Source organism: Pocillopora verrucosa, chromosome 11 (genome assembly GCF_036669915.1).
Source record: "Pocillopora verrucosa isolate sample1 chromosome 11, ASM3666991v2, whole genome shotgun sequence".
Classification (NCBI taxonomy): Eukaryota; Metazoa; Cnidaria; class Anthozoa; order Scleractinia; family Pocilloporidae; genus Pocillopora; species Pocillopora verrucosa.
Window position 1 is genome coordinate 2,143,464 of NC_089322.1, and position 23,126 is coordinate 2,166,589.

The 23,126-nt window shown below is 38.4% G+C and overlaps 1 protein-coding gene across 5 annotated transcripts in view; it reads left to right on the plus strand.

Annotated features, from left to right (window-relative positions):
* The first annotated feature begins 491 nt into the window (after window positions 1-491).
* Window positions 492-23,126, plus strand: part of LOC131793977 (uncharacterized skeletal organic matrix protein 5-like) — a 152,388-nt gene continuing 129,753 nt past the window's right edge. Inside the window, exons 1-7 of one of the 5 annotated variants that reach the window (XR_010719090.1) lie at window positions 492-1,071; window positions 6,556-6,610; window positions 11,981-12,038; window positions 13,206-13,747; window positions 15,003-15,093; window positions 15,191-15,419; window positions 17,327-17,942. The gene's annotated coding sequence lies outside the window, so the exon portion shown is untranslated. Of the gene's footprint in view, window positions 1,072-6,555; window positions 6,611-11,980; window positions 12,039-13,205; window positions 13,748-15,002; window positions 15,420-17,326; window positions 17,943-23,126 lie in introns of those variants that run through there. The other 4 variants (XR_010719089.1, XR_010719092.1, XR_010719091.1 and 1 more) reach the window with 4 other exon arrangements.

Consider the following 23,126-nt stretch of genomic DNA (forward strand, 5'->3'; position numbering starts at 1 on the left):
ATACATAGTCTTTATTTCTGTGTCTAGTCGTTCTAGCGCCAAGGCACTAATTGGGGACACTCGATTAAACCTATATTGAACCTTAAAAGGATCTTTCGACATGTTTAGGCAAGATTCATAAACAATTTTCTAAACAGGACTGGAGCTTTATATCTCTATGATAAGTTTCTTACCAAACTCTAATCTTCCGTCAAGTGAGTTTATGTAAAATCAGTTGTATGAGATTCTGCACTGCTTTAACTCAAGGTTGGTCAAGTTAAATACTTTGCAAAACTTTTCACTTGTTTTTCTTCTTCTTTCATTCAGGGTTTCAGGAGCAGTGACGTTGTCAACGCCGGCTTCTTTTGGTTACCGGTTACCTCGCCACCAGGGAGACTCGCCACCAGCGAACTCGCCACCAAGGAACGATCTCGCCACCAACGTACTCGCCACCAAGCGAAGTCTTCTCGCCACCAACCACCAATAAAGAGATAGACTAGAATAAAGTAGTCGAGGAGAATAGGATGTTCGAACGAGCACAATTCAAATCGGCCGATACTTTTGTACGCTTGTCTGTATTTAAATTATGACCTTCAGCGACGTGTTAGATGTGTTCCGTTCCTAACTCATTGACATAAAAACGTATCGTGTTTGTCTTTTGCACGTAAGCGAGGAGAAATTGCAAAACTCGATGCGAGGAATAAAAACTTACTTCGGTTTCGAACGTGCTATCGACAACATACATTTATAAAGTTTGAGTACAGACAAGCGAACAAACTTATCGGTTTCGAACGTGCTTTCGACAACATACGTTTATAAAGTTTGAGTACAGACAAGCGAACAAACTTATCAGCCGAACATCCTACTCTCCTCGACTAATCTCTTTATTGGTGGTTGGTGGCGAGAAGACTTCGCTTGGTGGCGAGTACGTTGGTGGCGAGATCGTTCCTTGGTGGCGAGTTCGCTGGTGGCGAGTCTGCTTGGTGGCGAGGTAACTGGATACCCTTCTTTTTCATCTGTCGTTAACGTTTCACGATGACCTGAGCGAAGACTGCTTTAATTTAAATGATGAAGTTCCGATATTCAATTCAGGTATGTCAAAGTAGCCACGATTCAGGAAAAATTCGTGTTGAGAAAACATGAAATCAAGCTTAACGTCATTTTTCTTATGCAATAGTTTTTTTTTTTCCTTTATTTTTTTGTGCAGTGCAGCAAGTGCAGTTTGAATGAGATAAACACGAGTAATACAGTTTTTGAAGACAGAGGAGATCTGTGCAAAATAATTTACAAAAGCTTGTGTATATGATCCCAAAGTAGACAAGTATTGACAAGAGGGGATAACTCCTCTAACTCTTGTCTTTCCTCATCCTTTATTTTTCGGCGGACGGCCTGGGAGACAGATTTGCATGATCATGATTCTGCAAATAAATTGCAAACTAGGCAGGCGCGCGGTCTTAAATAGACTACGCGCTCCGCGGTCAGAAACTTTCGCAGAATTGACACTGAGTATTGCTCTCAAACTTCCTAACTTAGTATTAGAACTTTGTTTGGAAATGTGAAGCTAATCCAATAATTACCTTGGTGTTTAGTGGACGAATTTTCCGGGTTGTGCATACACTGAGATCAAATATTTTTTGCTATGTATTGCCTTTATTTCTTCTGCATTGTGTTTCATGCAAGCTGCATTTATTTCAGCAAATCACAATGTAGAGGTTTAAACTTTTTAAAAGAAGTGTAGAAGTTTAAATTTTTTAAAGGAAATGTAGAAGTTTGAATTTATAAAGAGTAGCAAACATTTATGTGGTGCATGTCGCGCGCTAATTGACTTTGAAAATTTCTCTAAGATTTGTTTTAAAAATGTTATAGAAAAAAGCGTTTAGTCGATACCACGAACAAACAATTGCAAGGTCCCTGCCTCTTTCTGAGGCGACCAAAAATTTCCAAGAAACTTAAATGTTGTGGCTTTCACCGTTAGCAAACCGTCTTCGGCATCCACTCTAGCCAACACAAGCACTTACCTTTATATTAAAACTCCTGGTGCCATGTCAAAAATATATTATTTGATCCTTTCTGGAATGTTTTCTATATTTTATACAAATATGAAAATAACACTGTCTAATAAAGAATCTCTTAGATATTAAGACCGACGAGGAAAAGCTCTAATTAATCATTAACTTGCACAATGAGAGTGTTTCTTTGTCAGCCGGTTCAGACAAAAATTTTTCTTGCCTCACTAGAAATGATTAGTAAAACTGTGTGAAAGCCTTTACCTGTTTGAGTAAGAAACTTCAAAATCAGTCAGTTCTCTACCATATCTTATTCAAAACCATGCCAACAATTGCAAAAAGGGATTTTATTAATACTGGCTTGTAAGACTCTCCAAAGGTATCTTAACTCGACATAGAAATACTCAGATTTGAATTCGCTTCAGCCTCTGGATCGAAAATCAGGAAATAGAATATGAGAATAATTCACCATTGCTCAGGTCAACCTCCTTATCAGTCGTTACATTCTAGAATTAAATCACCGTTTTAGTAACTTCTCCCAAAAAATGAGAATAATGCGTGGCTCGTAATCATTGTTTGCGTTTAAATATCCTCTTCAAGTACGTACTAAAGACACACGCAGAGAATTAAAAGAAAGAGAATCATTTGTGTTCCTCTAAAAAGCCCAATATAAATTTTATGCACTATTAGTACGCATGACCTTGGAAACGCTAGTATAAATAAAGTGTTTTTGTTTAAACTTTCTGGGAAACTGAACTACTTCTTTAAAACTCGTCCTTCCCGAGCAAAAATATGAACAATGCCGATATTTTCCCTTTCCAGACTTTTCTCTTTTGTTAAGCAATACTGATATTTACCCTGAGTTTTCTTTCAGCTACAACAGGAAAGTTTCACTTAGGACTCTTAAAGAATTTTGTTTTTCATGTTGTGCGATCGTACTGAGTCGCCATGTTTGTTTGCATGTTGACACTTTTAGAGCTCGTGCTATATTTGCACACAGATCTCGCGCGGTTAAAAAATAAGCTTTGGAGTCTAGTTGTGAATGGATAGTACAGGCCTGGCACAAAATTTGCCGTCATGAATACCTCGTGATATTCGTGTAGGGAAAGTATCAAGCGACCGAAATTACATAAAAAGCACATTATTGAAAAACACTACGACTGTACAGGTGTTCCTGACATCTCCGTATTCTATCCCGACATTCCTCTACCGATGGTGTTTGATAAATTCAAGGAAAACCTTCTGGCAGGCATCCTGAAAGGAAAATTTGATCGTCGATTGAGAAGATGAATATATTCTTTCGCCTCGATTTCGTCGTGGGTACGTTTCCAATTCGAAGTCGACAATAGGGAGTCAAACATCGTAGAACCCGCTGTGTGCGTGTGGTATGCGCCACCTCAAGATGCTCTAACTGTGGTCTTCCTGTGCCCAGAAGGGTGATCACAATTTTTCCGGATGGAGGCTGCTTCTAAAGATGTCTTTGTGGTTTCTGAGCTACGTCGACAGTTTGTAAAAGTCAATGACAAACGATCTAGTCTTGAAAATGTCCCATTTGGAGTTCCACAGGGCTCAATTCTTGGACCCGTTCTCTTTAATCTTTATGCGAATGACTAGCAAGATCGTCTAAAAGATGACTCCTCTTGCTTTCAATACGCGGACGACACAACGGTGCTGCATCACGCCACTCTAAAAGACCCTGATGTCTGTGTAGACAAGGTAAAAAAGACCCTCAGCAGCGTCAAGTCGTGGGCAGATGATAGTAACCTTCTACTTAATGAGACTAAGACCAAACACATGGTTAATCCCACAGAGCAGATGTCTAAAGTGAATAATCTTGATGGATCCACTCCACCTCTCACCTTAAAAGATAAGACAGTTGACAGAGTAATGAAATTCAAGTTGTTAGGAACTTGGCTTAGTGAGAACGTTGCATGGACAGAACATGTAAACAACGTCACATCATCATGGTATAGAGTGCTAGCTACTCTCAGGAAGATCAAGAATATGACATCACAACAGACTAAGAAGTCTCTTGTTCAAAGCCTCGTGCTATCCAGACCTAACTTTAATGACTCCGTCACTTATCCCCTTACCGCATTTCTGCAGAAAAGAGTACAACGCATTCAGAATGCTGCTGCTGGCTTTGTCTTGAATCGTTTCTGCTCAGAAAGGGACGTTCTAGAGCTTGGCCGGCTACCTACACTGGAAAATACGCAATTAAACTTTCATAAGCTTAGACATCGAGCTCTTGTTAGTGCGGCTTGGCCCGAATACCTTCAACCACCTAGGCACAATCTCCAACGTACACTACGCTCTAGTAATGCGCCTCTGATAGAAATTTCCCTAATTAAGGGTACTTTACAGGACTCACAAACGACTTTATTCAATGCCCTACCCGCAAATGTAAGGCGGTGTCCAGACTTCAATACTTTCGCAAATAATTGTTGTACAATTCTTAAGAGCAGCGAAAACATGCGTTTAAACTCATAAGTTGTCTCGATAAGGTTTCTTATGGTATCTATAGTATCTTACATCATTTATTTTTTAACAGTTTTTAATTTCTTTAAGTAAATAGTGAATGTTTCTTGAATAACACTGTGTGCATTATGCATCATGTAAGTCGTAAGTTTTCAGTTAGTATGACGGATTTAGAGCTACCATGTAGAAAAACTGTCAACAAATCGTTATAATTATTCTAATCATTATTATTTATCATTGAGAATGAAGCTTATGGAGCTTAAATGCAAAGTTCTGGTTCTGGTTAAATGAAGAACGATCTATTATAGCCATGAAGTGGAAAAGCCAGTCAAAATGATATAGTTTAATCAATGTAAATGCGTTAGATACTAGCCGAGTCAAATTGAGACTGAATTAAGACACAAACAAAACTGTACCTTGCGAATGCAGCTGAGATTTTTACATTAAGTTGTAACGACATGATGAAGCAAATGTAGGAATAATCCACTACATAACAGTTTAGCAGAATGCTACGAATATCATTTAAATCTGAGCAGTTTTTGAAAGCGTTCTGCTCACACTGTTTGACAGATGCAGTTTGGTGTGATCATTAACTTTACTGACAACTTCTCAAAAACTATATTTCTGTCTCTTCTATGTTCCCAATGAAGCTTTCCTAGCAATGTTGGAAAGTAGATATTCTGAAAATAAAGAACCAAATCATGATCTACAAGTCCACCGGTCTTTTTACGCAAGCTGATCCCATGAAGGAGGGGCTGGGGAGAAAAGTACTTTTGAAAATGGATGATTAAGAATAATCATACCAAAACTTTCGGGAACAAATACTATGATAAATTTCTAACTGAGTCAGAGTATCGTAGTATAACTAATATATTTAATCTCGACGTATTCCAAAGACATTTTGCAAAACTCGTCCAGTCAAAAATACTTCTCAGGAACTGATTTGTAACAGAGAATATGATAATTTCATTTCTTCAAATGAAGTGTGTAGACCAATTCCAGTAACATTTTCAAAATTCGGTTGGGCAAAGATTCGTACGGAAAAACCTCCCATTCAAGACATTATCATTAACTTTACTGATCGATTCTCAAAATATATTTCTATCTCTCCTATGTTCCTAATTAAGCTTTCCTAGAAATGTTGGAGAGTAGACATTTTTGAAATAAAGAACAAAATAATGTTCTGCAGGTCTATTTCTAACTGAATCAGAGCACCGTGGTATAACTGATATATTTAATCTGGACGCATTCCGAAGACATTTTACAAAACTCGTTCAGTCGAGAATATTTCTTAGGGAACTGACTTGTAACAGAGAATACTACAATGTCATTTCTTCAAATTAAGCATGTAGACCAACTCCAGTAACATTTTCAAAATTCGGTGGGGCAAAGATTCGTACGGAAAAACCTCCCATTCAAGACAGTATAATAAAGTTATGTGTAAAAAATGACATTTCTAAGCGAGTAAGGAAGCTTATTTTAACTCTCTCCCAATTGCTTTACTTCTGAAAGCCACTGCGATGAGTATCCTTCTTTGAAGGATACCCAAGTGAAGAACAAAGGTGATGAGGCTTCTTTTAAAGTCTAAAGAATTAGGTTTCAAAGCCTTAGCTAAAAAGTTTTACTAAAAGCAAAATCCGTTAATTTTCGCAGTGACGACTGATCAAGAGGAAACGATTGCTGATGGGTGGTAGTCCCACATAAAGTTTCAAATCTTTCAAAACACCGTGGGGCTATTTCTGCGTATTACTATCCTCGATCTCCCAGGGCTGAAAATTGAAGCAAATTCCATGAAAATTCTGGATTGACTCTGTCAGAAGCAACGTGTATGACAGTCAAAAAGGCTTAAACTCAAAGATTTATCTCGGGTCCCTGTAATAAATAAAAGCCATTGTTCGTTATTGTTTTGAGAATTATCTCCTACATTTCATTATTTTTAAGATTGTGTATAATATAAAACTTTAATCATGTCTATTCTTGTACGAGTGATTTAGTGGCTTTTAAAAGACCTCTTGTAGTGTTGTCTTTGTTGGAAATAGTTGAATGCTATATTTTTGATGTAGTTTGATTGTTTGAATGTGGTTTTTCGCAGCAACCAGCACGAGACTTGAGCGGGAAGATGTTACACAGAGGAATTAAATATTATGGTAAGGTTTTGCTTTGCTAGTGTGTTTGGGGGCCTTTAGATTGGCAAAAATTAAAGGAGTCTTGTTTCATTTTCAAGAATCATGTAATGCTTGCCGTTTTAATTTCCCTTTCATGTCCAAAAAATATATCTGATAGAATTTGCAAAAACATGCACGATATGTGGCAAGATTGACAGTCAGGTTTATGGCTTGATAGAGCTCAGTTGGTGGGTGAATACCCTGTAGTTGGAGGGTGGTTAAAAGTCTAAAGTAGTATGTTTAGGAGGGGCTGCAAAACCTTAATGGCTAGGGTTAGGAGCATCACCCACCTTCAAGCCAGACTAGTCGATGAAAATGCAGGGGGCTTAACGTCAAAGGTAGTGCCCTACATGCAACCCAGCCACTAACCTATCCAAGGATGGGTTGCAAATGGCTCTTTGTGGAAGGCTCTGGGGGTGGGAGGGGTAGTGTAAATGCTAGGTGTCCTGTGCACTAGGCCCAGTCTGCGCCGAGGTGTTGTCATTCGACACTAGGTCAAACCTCGGCATATATGTGCTTTTATCGCTTGTTATTTTCGCCTTTATTTCTCGGATAAGGATCGTTTAACTAGTCTCACATCGAAGGAATAGAACATTACGGAAGCATTACGGATATTTCAGCAGTTTTCAAGGTTACGGATAGAGACAATTGCTTGTTTGTAAGGATTTCTTGTACGGTATTGTATTCGAACGGTGTGCTGAGCGTAGTTGATCGGATCGAATAAAACGTGGAATTGACATCGAATTGACGGCTGTTACAGGTAGGTTATTGGAACCTATATCTGACTGCCATTTTTTTCTGAGCCTGGAAGGGGCCTGTCTTTTTCATCTTGTTTGACAGCCTACAGGCTTGGTAGTCAGGCTTGCACCCTGTCACCTCAGCCACTACGCTAACACTCCATAGCTGGAGGGTGGCTGAGTGTCAAAATCATGCCTTTTTGGGCGAGAGGACTCTATTGAAATTGCAAAAACCTTGATTGCTTTGTTTGAAGGCGTGTATCGTCATAGTGGCCCTGCTTACGCGTCAAATGGAAGTTGTTTCATTGATGCATTACCCATTTGGCTACAATGATTTAAACAGAAAATTCTTGAAAGATTGGACACATTACACTGGCTGACGTGCCGTTGATATCGATGGTCATTCGAAGTTTGCCAGTAAAAGTGAATACTTCATTTACAGTGAACAGAATAATTGCTCTTTGTCAGTTGGTTGCAGCAAATTGATAAAAACAGCCCATTAAGATTGGTCTGATGAAGGTAGAAATTCTATCAACAAAGTGTAAGGATGGAGTATGCGTTCAAGCAAAAAAAATTGTAAGGAATATAAAAGGCGTTTCAAGGGTTAGAGTGGGGTTTACAATAACTCCTCAGCTATCGTCGAGACTCACTGAAATCAGGGGGTACTCAAGACAGTTAGACGGCAGCTATCAAACTTTGAGAATTGTCTACCTCTCTCCTTTTTTCGAGTAAATTTACATTTTCAAATGGTTTGCCCCTGAGAAAAATAATATGATATTGGAATCCCAGGGAGTTCGTTTTTATGTATAGTTACGAAGTTTTGTTCTTTTGCTGACCAATACTAGGAATGGTAGTGAGTGATTCAAGGGAATATGAACTCAACTGGGTTTCTTGGTTTTGTTAATTCTCTGATAGCGTGATCTGAGCTCCTGTTTGGCTGCCCACATCAAGTACACAGTTTGAATACCTTAACATCCATGTAGCAACCTTTCAACTGTTGAAAAATCTAAGACATCTCCATTCTGTTGATCTTGATTTTGTTTATGTCTGTAGTATTTCATACACTGTAATAGAGCGAAGCCAAAACTTTTACGCAGCCGTTCTTTGAGCTGAGATGTCACGCAGTGCCGCTCATTTTCATGCGCTGCGTGACATTCCAATTAATTATTGCACAGGAGTCAACGGACATGAGAACCAACGATCAACACTGTCGCCATTTGTAGCACCGCCACCACTACTGTTGTTCACTTCGCTTACAGACTTAGAACAACAGACAGCTGCAAAGTGACCCACCTTTTGGCATTTCAAACACTTCTTATCTTTTGCTAAACACTGTTCTGGCTTTGTGTGAGGGAGACCGCATCTGCCACACTTCTTTTGACTTTGTTTTTGGGATGAATCCTTTTTCTTCCCTTTACCTTTTCGCCAACGAGAACTCACTGGCGTCTTTTTGCTTTGGATTTCGTCCACATTCTTCGACGCAAGAGAATTCTGATCTGTAACCTGAGACTTGACCATTTCTTACTGACGAGCTATTTGGATGGCGGTTTCCAGCGTTAAATCCGACTTCAACTGCAACTTCTGAGACACATTTTTAGTCCAGGATTCCGATGACAATCCTATCCCGTATTTGCTGATTCCGACCGGTCCCAAAATCACAGTGTTCAGCTAATTCATAAAGGTTTCGTACGAACGACTCGACCGTCTCTCCTTTGTTCTGATTCCTTTCGTGAAAACGTGCTCGCTCGTGAATTATGTTCCGTTTTGGAACAAAATGCTCATCAAACTTCGCCAAAATCACGCCGATTTTGGCATCATCTCCCTCCGCTAAGGTATAGATCTTGAAAACGATGATGACAGCGAAGACTGCGTTGAATGATGAAGTTTCGATATTCAATTCGGGTATGTAAAAGTGTATTCAAGTGCATACGCGACAAATACGTACAAAAATTACTTTTACACATTCAGAATAAATCAAAGTACATTTACCTACGGTGAAAGGAAAACGGAACGGCCTAACTTTTACGGAATGTTCAGTCAAAGTTTGCCGATTTCTGCTGCTTTGCCATATTGAAGATGAAGCTTCCACAATGCAATGCAATCGCACACCGCCTGTACGCTGTACGTTGCCAAAAAAAGTGCTAAAATAATACTAATTTTTTTAAAAAGTACTCTTGGGTTACATAAAAATGCTCACTTTTTCCCGATTTTTTTAAACGTAGAATATTCTTATAGTCTTATTTTTTTCCCACTGATTGATGGCAGAGTACGCTCTCGAGCTATCTTTGCCTTAGCTGGCTGACTTCCATTGTTCCTCGATGACAACGTGGTTGACGCCATCCTGGAACGAGTGTGATGAACTGGGTTTCTAGAAGGCAACCGCTGACCTATCAAACCTATTCCCCAGGCCTCCTCAGCTCCTCTGACTAAAATGAGGGCAAAATGCGGCTTTAGACGACATTAATAAAGTCAGATTGTGCTTTTTAATACAAAATTATACAAATAATCAGTCGAAAATCCAAAATAATGCTAACAGTGCTTTTTGGGATAAAATGTGAAAAAAAAAGCTCGCGAAGCCAAATAATGCCAGAAAAAGTGCTAGCACTATCGGTAAGAGCCTAATGGCCGCGCGCTGTAGGGAAACTAGACACGAGGGCATCAACGAAATTCGCAAAAATTTTTCATAAACACATAGGCACTTTTTTGGGAAGCCATATTTCGTTATTCAACGCCCTGTAGTTTTGGGAAGAACGCTACCTTAAGGAAGCCATATTTTGTTATTCAACAACCTGAGGCAATGGAAACAATTCTACTTTTCTTTGTTTTGGCCATGGCTTTCCGTCACTGTAGGTTATGTAGGGACAGTCCCGTTCGACTGAGATGGAGAACTAAACGCCACATCATCGATAAACATTTCGGCCGTGAAAATGTTGACACGTGTTCCACCTTTTATCGACATATTTCTGTACGGATGGTGTTTGAAAGATTTAAAGCCCAGTTTAGGGAAGGCTCTCTGGAGAAAGAACATCTTCGCTCATCGAGAAATCTAATCTATTATTGCCCCTTTAATTTTGTCGTGGGTTCCTCTCCATCGCCAGATGGACGTAGACGACTGAGAAGTCGTCATGTGAGGGTGCCATGCGTCCGCTCAACATGTCGTAACTGTTCTCATCCTGTGATAGTGATAAAAACAATTTTTCCCGATGGACAGGCCAGACCAATTTATTAAAGAACCAAACTTATGAAGCGAAAATCCAAGGTTCCGAAATGAAGAACATGCTATTGTTCTATATAGTTGTCACGAAGTAGAAAATCCAGCCAAAAAAAACTAGTTACTAGCACGAGTCAGCTATTTTCCCTTAGAAGTCGAATACATGTAATTTTTGATTACAAGAGATAAATTAAATCGACTATACATGCATTAGTCTTCTTCATATGAATTTGATGTTCCTTTAAGGTGTTACTCAGCAATGCGGGAGAAACTATCCATGAAGCAAATGTAGGAATCATCCACTACATAATAGTTCAGCAAAAAGCTACGAAGACCATTTAAAACTGAACAGTTTTTGAATGCGTTCTGCTCACACTCTTTGACAGATGCAATATGGTTTGATCATTAACTCTACTGATAGCTTCTCAAAAAACATATTTCCTCCTCTCCTTTGTTCCAAATTAAGCTTTCCTAGTAGAAATTCTGGAAATAAAGAAGCAAATCATGTTCTGCAAGTCCACCAGTCTTTTTATGCAAGTTTATCCTCTGAGTATAATCATACTTAAACTTTCGGGAATGAAAAGTAGGATAAGTTTCTAACTGAATCAGAGTATCGTAGTAGAACTGATATATTCAATCTCGACGTATTCCGCAGACATTTTGCAAAACTCGTTCAGTCGAAAATATTTCTCAGGGGACTGACTTGTAACAGAGAATATGATAATGTCATTTCTTAAAATGAAGTATGAAGACCAATTCCAGTAACATTTTCGAAATTCGGTTGGCAAAGATTCGTACGGAAAAACTTGACAAAAAATGAAATTTTTAGGCGGGTTGGGAGGCCTGTTTCAACGCTCTCCTAGCTGTTTCACTTCTGAAAGCCACTGCAACAAGTATCCTCGATGGATACCCAAGTGAAGAAGTAGGGTGATGAGGCTTCCTTTGAAGTCTAAAAGTTAGGTTTCAAAGCCTTATTTTGTCTCGCTCAGCTTTAGCTAAAAAGTTTTTACTGAAAGCGAGAGAAGAAGATTGCTGATGGGTGGTATTCCCACATAAAGTTTCAAATCTTTCAAAACACTGTGGGGCTATTTCTGAATCCAGTTAGTGTATTTGAAACACTGAAGATTGAAGTAAATTCCATGAGAATCCTGTAATGGGTCCATTAGAAGCGACGTGACAGACTAAAATTCTAAAACTCAAAGATTTATCTCAGGTGACTGTAATAAATAAAAGCCATAGTTATTGATTTGAGAATTATCTTCTACGTTTCATTATTTTTAAAACTGTGTAAAAATAGAATCATTATCATGTCAAGAGACCACTAAGATTGTTGTTTTTGTGGGAAGTGGTTGAATGCCATATTTTTGATGTAGTTTGATTGTTTATATGTGATTTTTTTTATAGCCGTGCCTTGCACAAGACATGAGCGGGAAGATGTTGCATAGGGGAATTAAATAGTATGGTAAGATTTTGCTTTGCCAGTGTATGGGGCCATAGATTAGCAAATAGCAAGGAAGTCTCTTTTCATTTTCAGAATCAGCTAATGCTTGGCGTTTTAATTTTTCTTTTATGTCCAAAAGGTATATCTGATTGGATTGCCAAAAAAATGCCCGATATGTTGCAAGATTGACAGTCAGGTTCATGCGTTGATAGAGCTCAGTTAGTGGGTGAACACCATGTGGCTGGAGGGTGGTTGAAAGTCCAAAGCAATAGGCTGAGGAGGGGCTGCAAAATCTTGATGGTTAGAGTTACGAGCATACCCCGCCATTAGCCAGACTTGCCGATAATAATGCTGAAGGCTTAATTAACGTCAAGGGTAGTACCCCGTATGCAGCCCAGCCACTAACCTATCTAAGGATGGGTTGCAAATGGCCTTGTAAGGAAAATCCAGGGGTGGGGAGGGTATGTTATTAGACCCCTTGTCTAACTGGCAGTTTTCTATGAGGCTGGAAGGGGCTTGTCTTATTCATCTTATTTGACTGCCTGCATTACAGGATCGGTGGTAATGATTGTACCCTTTTCACACCACAGCCACTGGGCTAACACTCCATGGCTAGATGGTGGTTGAGTGTTAAAAGCATGCCTTTGGGAGAGTGGGCTCTATTGACATTGTAAAAACCTTATGTCTAGGTTTTCTCTTGAGGGTGGTTATCGCCATAGTGGCCCTGCTTACGCTTTTAATGGAAAGTCTTTCATAAATGCATTACTAAAGGGGGATAATTCTATTACTGTAAGCAGAATAATTGCTATTGGTCAGCTGGTTGCAGCAAATTGATAAAAATAGCCTTTTAAGATTGGTCTGATGAAGTTAGAAATTCTCTCAACAAAGCATAAGGATGGAGTATGCAGTCAAGTAAGGAGAAATTGGAAGAAATGTCATAGGCGTTTCAACAAAACGAAATCTTTTAAAACACAACAATATTTTCCAGAACACAAAAAAATCTTCTGAAACACGATAATCTTTTCCAGAACAACAAAATTTTCTGATACACAAAAGCAAGCTAAAACACACCAAAGCACTGGTGACTAAACCTGTCGCTGGAAGCGACCGAAACCTGGGACTAGCTCTGGCTACATACTGCTAATTAAGGCGCCATTTTTGTAACTATGCAATGTTCATTTCCACAAGATGCAGAAGCGCACAAGTATGGTTCATCTCCGGCGAACCAAAGGATTGAAGGCCAGGGGGCATTTTAAAGAAGAAAAAAGTCTGTGTGGTGGATTTACTTCTTTAAAAGTCTCATGGAACAGGAAATCTTTAACCCAGGAGATGAGATTCAAATGGCATGCCTTTGGTTCTGTTTCGCTCAATTACTACAAGATGACCTGGATGAAATTAAACAACATTGGTACACAAATTTAATTAGGGGCTCTAGCCATGACACTATCAGTGGGAGACCGGATGAACTGTTCTTTCTCCCAGAGCTGCATGGAGGAGTAGATGGTCTACTTCACCCAATCTTGGATGATGAGATCTAATCCATGAGGGAGAACCTGACTTATGGAGAGGAGAAAAGTATCTACCAAGAGTACTTTGAATATGTAATTGAAAACACTGAGTTGTAGCTGCCCCACAATTGAAGAGGGACTCTTTCTGTATGAAAGAACTCCTTGAAATTGCTAACGCATGATGTTTGACGAACAAGAACGAGCTGTGCGATATCGGTGGAGGTAGGTTCGTACATTAAGTGTTCCCTTTGTTATAAGCCCATCACACTAATGATCATATAGCCATGACTGATGTATGCTTTTTATTTTCCATTTCACTACTGTGCAAGTAAAACTAAAGAAAAAGGTTGGCATCAAACTCAACTTTAAAATCTTTTAATATAATTATCCATCACAAGTGGTTACCAGTACATCTCACAAAGCAGTTATCTTTTGACAGCAAGTGTTATTTCCTCGAAGTGCTCATAGGAACAAGAATGTGATCAGTAGATTTCAACTGTACAATATCTAGATTCAAGTAAATGAACAACTTGGAAATTTGCTTTCTTTCTCATCATACTAAAGCAATGATATCTACTAATGACATCAGAACCAAAACAATACCAACACATACAGGGGCTTACTACTTACATCACTTCATAACTTATGACCAAAAATCTGCTATCTCTTCCCCTACACTAGCAGTCAATTTTTATAGTCCTCCCTTTCTTTAGCAAATAGAGAAGCCATGACTGTGCTCTATTTCTGTTGTATTTAAGCATGTTGGAAGCTGCTAGAGCATGAAGGAAGTGGTAGAGTTCTCAATCCACTTCTTAAGTGCTTTACAACAGAACAGAGCACTGTCAAGGCTTCTCTATTTTTTTTATAATAAAGAATCTGTTAAATAATGCATTACTCTCAATTTTCAAAACAAACTTAAGGCAATAATTTATGACTGGTTTTAATTGGGGCATAGTGATACTAAATTTGTCTTCCCTCTAATTTTGCCCACTTTTACATCCCTTTTTTGAGTCAGTTTTTGTTTTGTTTTAGAGAAGATTACATTGAGCCATCCTAGATATAATGCAGTAGGTCAAAATGCTTTCCTAGTCTTAATACAGTAAAGATATTGTGGCACCTTATGTGGCACCTTTTATAAACAAGGATGTCCTCTGAGATTTTCTTAAGCTCATGGCTCAGCCTTTTGTGACTTTGATATGAGAGTAACTCTTAAATGTAGTGCACATTTTGATTGAGTATTTAAAGTAATCACAAAAAACAATTGCAATGACTAAATAATAACTCTAAATCAAGACACAAACAAAGCCTACTTTTCAAAGAGCAGGAAGACTTGAGTGATTAACCTTCTGCACCCTAACATCACAATGTACATTGTCCATAATATTCTATTCATACAAGAATAATTTGTTCAGCGATCAAGAGCTTCCTCAGTTGGTGATTATTTCCTTTATTCTCATAACCTTCCTGTTTCATTCAGGGTTAATAATGTAGGGAGAAATCAGATGCTGGTCAGCTCTCAGTGGTTGAAGGGTTAAGTCATGATTGGGTTAAGTATAGCATCTGACCAGGTGAGAGATTGATGTGAGTTTGTTGGACCACTCATACAGCAAAGTGAAGCGATACCAATGCAGTGGATGCTAAGTTGAAAATTTCCTTATCTTGCAGGACACCTTCAGTTACAATTCAAAAGCGTGGTCTTCCAGATCTTCAGTTCCTCCCAAAAATGGAGTCACAGGATTGGATCACTTGGAGGCTGTGTTACCAACCTACTGGAGCACATCCTTTGCAGTTCCCCTTATTCCAGAATCGGATATGGCAGAGGAGGATCAGGATATGAAAATGCATGAGGAAAAAGAGCTTTGTAGAGGGTAGACAATGGAGAAAAAATATCAAGGTATTTGGATACATTTTCCTTTATTTAAGACACTGAACTGCTCTGCTCCAGGAAAAAGCTGCATGCGACATGGAGTAATTATCATGCTCTAATTTCAGGTGGAATTTTAAACCTTTAACTCTCAGGATCCAATTATCAATTCTCCCCTCTAGCTGCTACACATTTTTTGTAAGCTAGTTATAAGGATTTGATGGTAGATCAAGATAACAACTTCTACCTGATAAATTTGGGTATTCTCATTAACTTTTTATTGGATAATGACTGAATATTATAGGGAGAAGTTACTTGTTAATCACTTGTGGGAGTTATAGGGTTAAATATGGGTTTTTGCTTTTGCTGTTAAATGAAGGGAAAATGAAAGTGGGTCAGTGAATTAAGACAGGTTTCTCTTTGCATTGTAGTTACACAAAGGAAAGTCTGTCTTTCTTGGGAGATTTATCACTTTTACTCTCACAAGTGGCTATTAAGTTACTTCTCCTTTAACCCTTTAAGTCCCAGAAGTGATGAACATGTAACTTCTCCCTATAATATCCAGAAATTGTCCGACAATTAGGTAATGAGAACAATCAAACTTATCTGATAGAAGTTGTTATCTTGATTTAGCATCAAATCCTCATAACTAACTTACAAAGAAATGTGTGGCAGCTAGAGTGAAGAATTGATGATTAGATCTTGAGAGTTAATGGTTAACATTTTATCCACAGACTGTATGGCAGTTGACAATTTTGAATTGAATCAAGTTTTAAAGTGAGGGCCAGACACAAACACTTAAATTACAGAAAATAAATAGCAGACCATGATAATATTAGTGACGAGTTAATATTTTATTGCCAAGAGGGGGGCCTGAGATGATTTTTGGGGGGATCACATGGTTTTCAGGTGAACGGTGAGGGGATCTGTCATTCACAAACAGACTATAGAGGCATTGTAGAAAATCGAGTGTTTTTTCTTTTGTATTTTTCCCGTTCACCCCCATTCCCTTCTTTAGAACCTCACCACACAAGCCACATTTACCTGATAGGGGTTAATCATTGAAATTCAAGTAGTAGAATGTAGGAAAAAATGCATGTACAATGTCTCCTGATATTCCATTTGAATAAGCTTAGTTGTCCTGCAGCTGTAGCCTGAAATTCCACTTGAATAAGCTTAGTTGTCCTTAGTTGAGATGACTCGATACGCATTATTGTGAGTACAATTCAAGACCAAATTTTGTCAAGGATGGAAACACACCTCCAAGGGCTTCTTTATTTCAACAGTTATAAACATTACTTAAGACATCATTTTCATAAAAAGTTCTCAATCTAATCCAGTGCAGCAGCTCCTGAGATGATCTCTATCAATTCCCTTGTAATCACAGCTTGGCGAGTTTGATTGTATGTCAGAGTCAACTTGTCAATCATTTCACCTTTAAGTTCAGATCTTGCACCAAGATCTCATTAGTAATTCTCCTTACTGTCTACCATACAGTTCTTGTGATGTTAGTTTGGAGAATTTGGTATTGGATCAACTACTAATCCTCTAACTGATATATTTCTTTATTTTTGTCACTTATCTGCTTGATATTGTATTGATATCGCAAGGAGAAATTCTGTCTTGGTCACTTATGGGAGTTAAAGGGTTAAGAGAGATGGAAAGAGTAAACTTTAATGAGGGTAAAATTCTTTTGTACACCATTTTGGGGTTGAAATACTCATTCTCTGACCAAATCACATGAACAAGGGTTGATAATGTAGGGAGAAATTAGATGCTAGTCAGCTCTTAGTGGTTTAAGGGTTAAATCATGATTGGGTTAAGTATAGCACCTGACCAGGTGAGAGATTAGTGCAAGTTTGCTGAACCACTCATAGAACAAAGTGAAGTAATACCAATGTAATGGATACTAAGTTGAAAATTTCCTTATCTTGCAGGAAACCTTCAGTTACCTTCAGGTCTTCAGTCTCTCAAAAATGGAGTCACCAGATTGGATCACTTGGAGACCCTGTTTCCAACCTACTGAAGCACTTCCTTCACCAAGATATGCCATGGCATGAAGGTTGATGGGGTAACCAGGTTCTTGCAATTGGGTCAGGAAGCAGCCCCACTGTATCCTCTCATTGCTGATGGTCAATACCATGCTACCTCACTAGATTGGGATGTATGGAATAGACTGATTGTCCTGATGCCTCTCTGCAGCGATGATGTAATCAAGAAGGGTTCAATTCACATGTAGCAGGTAATGGATTTAGCAGGGTACGAATGGGTGTCATTGGCAATGAACAGGATGATTGCAGTTCCCCTGATTCCAGAATCGGATCTGGTGAGGGAGGATCAAGATATGAAAACAAGTGTGGAAACAGAGCTTTATGGAGTGCAGACAACAGAGACAAAAATACCAAGAAATTTAGTTACATCTTCATTCAATAAAAACACGGCACCACTCTACTCAAGGAAAAAGCTGCATGCAACATAAAGCAATGATCATGCTTTAATTTCAGTATTGGGGATTTTAAAATGTGAGTTTTTGCTTTAGCTATTAAATGAAAGGAAAATAAAAGTGTGTTAATGAATCAAAATCATGTTTCTCTTTGTAATGTAGTCACTCAAAGGAAATCTGTTTTTCTCGGGAGATTTGTCACTTTTACTATCAAAAGTGGCCATTAAGTTACTCCTCCTTTTACATTTTGTCAACATATTTTCTTAACTCCCATGAGTGCCCAAGAACAAATTTCTCCTTACAATATCAAGCAGACAAGTAATGAGAGTGAAGAAAAATATCAATTAGGGGATTATAACTTGATCTAATACCAAATTCTCCAAACTTACATAACAAGAACTGTATGGCAGACAGTAAAGAGAATCACTAATGAGATCTTGGTGTTAAAGAGTTAAGTTAGGGCCAGACATGAACACTTAAATTACAGGTAATAAATAGCAGACCCTGACAATAAGAAACCAGTTATCATTTTATCATTAAGAGAGGGGGGTTGGTGGTTATTTTGGGGGATTACATGGTTTTCAGGTGAACTGTTAGGGGTTTTGTCAGTCACAAACAGACTATAAAAAGGCACTGTAGAAAATAGAGTGGTTTTTTTTCCCATTCACCCCTATTCCCCTCTAAACTGTGTAACTCCCATGAGTGACCAAGACAGAATTTCTCCTTACAATGTCAATACAATATCAACCAAACAAGTGATGAGAATAAAGAAAGATATCAATTTGGGGATAATTAGTTGATCCAATACTCAATTGTCTGAACTAACATTATAACAGTTATATGGTTGACAGTAGCCAGAATTACAAATTTGGTGTAGAAGTTAAAGGGTTAAGAACCTTGCCACACAGGCTACATTTACCTGATTGGGGTTGATCATTCAAATTCAGTTGGCAGAGTGTGGGAAAAATGCATGTAACCTGATATTCCATTTGATTAAGCTTAGTTGTTATGCAGCTCTACAAAGTACTTGTTGTTCTGCTCCCATTGACACCTGGACTGCCCATAACCCCCCTTGCCATGGGGTGGACTTGTGTGAGAGATGCTTTTTCCCACCCCCTACCTACCCCACTAAGCATAGTTTTGTCCCTAAAGTTCCTCTGTTGTAAGAGGATCTATAACCCAATCAGGATCTGTCTTTTGTGCAGATATTTAGATGACTCTAGGGGGTACTAGAAAGGCATTATTTTATGTGTTCACAAGAAATGATCAAATGTGACATCAAAGGAAACTGTGAATAAATCAGGTACATTACGTTTGAATGACTTTTGAAGATAAATAAAATCCTGTATATAAAATTTGTATGAACGTGCTGAATAAGTAGCTTGCTCCATTCTTGTTTAACAAGTGCATTAGCCCATGTACCCTGGTGTGACATGTTGGCTAAATACCTTGACCAAGAATGGTCTGTACTACTTTTGATGAATCTTTCTGGATTGTTTATTGAACACCAGTAATACGAACATTCATGTGATAGCTAGGTTCACCATACAACTGATGGGATACAACTCTAAAGGAGCAATCGCCTGCACCACCAACATCTGATATTCTCAGGCCATGTTGAACTAATCCAGATTGTGAAATTAATTAAGATTGTTTGGATTATTTCCCTGAGTAACAGGTCCCGGGCTCAACTCCATATCACCTGAAGTAAGTAACTTTGTCCTTGAGACAAAATACTTGTGATTTCGTTTCTCACACTTTATTGAATAACATGTACTAATTCATCATGAAAAATAACTGATACTTAACGTCTTTTTATTCTTTGCAGTTCTTGTTTTGAAAACATAAACATAATCAACAGCAAAATACAACCTTAAACCTTTTGCACGAGTGATTCCAACTGGTTTCCTTCTACCCATTCTGGTTTTATTGATAATTACGGTAATCAAACCATAAAATCGTTTTCAATGGTGGCGAATGTGGTGCACTTTGCACAATACGAGACCTTCATACCTCTTATTTGCTTTACTCTTGTTAAATAAGTTCAGGATTTTCTTCCACGGTAATATCGATGGTTCACCATCACGAAGGACGCCTTCGCTAATACGATTGGACTTTGACCTACTTCTTCGTTCCTGTATATTTCTGTTACCATCAGATCAGTCTTCTGACTGCGTTTCGTTCTACTTGGCCACAAGAGTGTTTTGGTTGGATGTTATGGACTGATCAGTTGTGCCACTCGTGTTTCTAATGGCTTTGTTTAACCTTATGGCTGATTTATACCTTAACTGATACGAGTGCTCATAGGTTCCCTCGTTAGTTCGATCAAAGTTTCGCTCGTAAGATTCACTCGTAAAAGGTTCACCATCTATGAATCCAATGTAAGCTTGGAGGATCGACGAGCAGACGTCTCGAGGGATCAAAGACTCTTCGCATTCAGCGTCTACACAGCTTACTACCGTGTGCTTACTGCGACGAGTATTAGTCGAAACTTTCTCGAAGGAAAGTCGAATTCTATTTCAACGTCGCGGCAGTTACTTCGGAAAGTCGACAGACGCGTTCCAGTATTATCTCGGAAAGTCAATAGCAATTGGTCTGCCGTTTACATATCGACTTGTTTACATCTGAGACGAGTGACAAATTTGCATATTCTGACTCCTACTCCTGACAATGCTTCCTATGCTTCGCGTATCCACGACTAAAAATAAAGTGGGTCAATTAATCAAAATTACGCATCTCTTTGTTTTGTAGTTAATCAAAGGAAAATCTGTCTTTCTTGGGAGATTTATTACTTGCACTGTCACAAGTGGCGGTCGTCAACGAAGCGCTGCATTGAATTTTTTGATAGGTTCGTGACGGAAGTACGGAAATATAATAGGTGATTTGGGTTGATTGATTGTGAGATCGGAGTTACTCGTGAGTAGGAGAGTGAAAATGGTGTACATCAAACCAGTGTTATTGTTTGTCGCGAGATCATTTACGACATGGACGTTAACCCTCTTCTCCTTTAACATTTCATCAACAGATTGTCTGGTAGATAACAATTTTGAATAACTTTAAGTGTTAAAGTGAAAGCCAGACACGGAAGCTAAAATCACAGGAAATGAATGGCAGACCGTGACAAAAGCTACCACTTATCATTTTATTGCTAGCGGAATTTTGGGGAGGATCACATGGTTTTCAGGTGAACAGTGAGGGGCTCTGTCAGTCACGAACAGACCTTAAGAGGCACTGTAGAAAATCGAGTGTTGTTATTTTATTTTATTTTTTTTTCCCATTCACCCCTATTCCCTTCTTTAGAACCTCACCACGCATGCTACATTCACCAGATAGGGGTCAATCATTCAAATTCAACTGGTAGAATGTAGGAAAAATGTATGTAGCCTGATATTCCATTTGTATCTGCTTGACTGTCGTGCGGCTGTAAAAGGAACTTGTTGTTCTGCTTAGTGTCAAACTGTTATACTTCAAATTCTGTTGTATATACCAAGAGCAATCATGAAGTGGAATACCTCTTGTTGATCGCGTGAATATGGCAAGCAAATCCCACGACCTACTAAAGATTTCTAGCTAGTTTGTATTTCATCGATGTTTTTTAGTGTGGATGAAAGACAACAACGATTAAAAAAAAGAATTCAGTTTCGAACAAAAACGCAATGGTTGGTGAGTCTCGTACGATTCCCCTTTAGGAGATGACTAGGTACACATCGTGAGCGCAATTCAAGAACACATTTAGTCAAGGATGGAAACATACCTCCAAGGACTTCTTTATTTCAACAGTTACAAGCATTAATTAAGACATCGATTTAATAAAAAGTTCTCAGTCTAATCCAATGCAGCGGCTTCCAAGATTATCTCAGTTGTATGTCAAAGTCAACTTGTTAATCATTTCACCTTAAGGGAGATGGACCACGACTTGGTTCCCCGCGTTTTCCCGCGGTTCAGGAAGTTTAATTGGTTTTACTTTGAATTGTCATTGGCTCTTAAAGCTATTTTCGTTTCTTCGAGTTGGCCGTTGTGATTAGTTTGGTGTTTGTTTTACGACACTCAATCGAAATGCTCGATCCAAACAATTACGGTAAGCCATTTACGAGAACCACAAGGCTCCTCTTGAGGACAAAGATACTCGTAAAGCCTTTGTCGTGACACATATGTTCATTCTCAACCAAACAATTCACTTTTGCACCCCAAGGGTTTTGCAATTCGTTTCAGTTTTAAGGTGAGGGGGTTTTAAGCTTGAAATTGGCACAAGTTCATTTATTATTTCTTATCTATCAACCTGACCGCAACACCGAAACATCGAGTAGTTATCCAGAGCAAATTCAACTCTTAAGCAGCATTTCTTAGCAACTCAATTTCATTATCTCACAGATTTCTCATGAAAGTTTAAATGTATATTTACAGTCGAGTGTGGGCTTCGCCTTGAACAGGTGTGTTAAAACGAAATGCTTAGGGAAGAGCTCTCCATGTTGGTTACTTCACATGTTGTAAGGTAAGTTTTAGTTGAGAAAGATTATTTGTAATAATCTATAAATCTTGCAATAGAGGTTTTATTACACAGACGAAGCATGTCAAAAGGTCTTACAAGTCCGGCAATTAGAACGCACTGTAGGATTAGAAGATGAAACATGAACAATGTTGTAAAAACCATGAAAATTGAAACCGACAACGGAGAAATTGTATGAGTAAGTTGTAATTTGATTCAAGGATATAAATATGTCAATGAGTACATCGATAACAACGAAAACAAATTTAAAATTATGAGAAATTCAGTTCATTATCGAAAGTATCACATTCAGAATGTAATGTTTAATAAATGCAGTAAGGGCAACATGTAGATAACAACGATTGATAAAAATAAGATATTTGAGATTTTTAAAAAGATTGAGAGTGTGCTACCTCAGATTAATGGTGATTGTAAAAGAATTATAAACATCGATTTCATTTTAAAACAAATACTTATGATGATGAGATCACAACAAAAAGAACGTCAGAATTTTATGAGAAATATTGGAATAGAATTAAAATACTAATCGGTGATGATATGAAAACAGTTATTCGGAGATGAATTTTTATGAATACTTCTTATTCCATTTGTCAACTAAAGGACACACATCGATGGCGATATCAGCGGCTGAGTCAAATAATCTTGATCGTCGTGTGATTTACCTATAACAAAATTCTCGACCGTGATTGGTTATGACCAGCCCGATTTGAGCACTAATAGGACAGTGCCATGCTTTTAATTGGACATTTAAAGGGATGGTGAACACGTCATGCCTATGTTAAGAGGA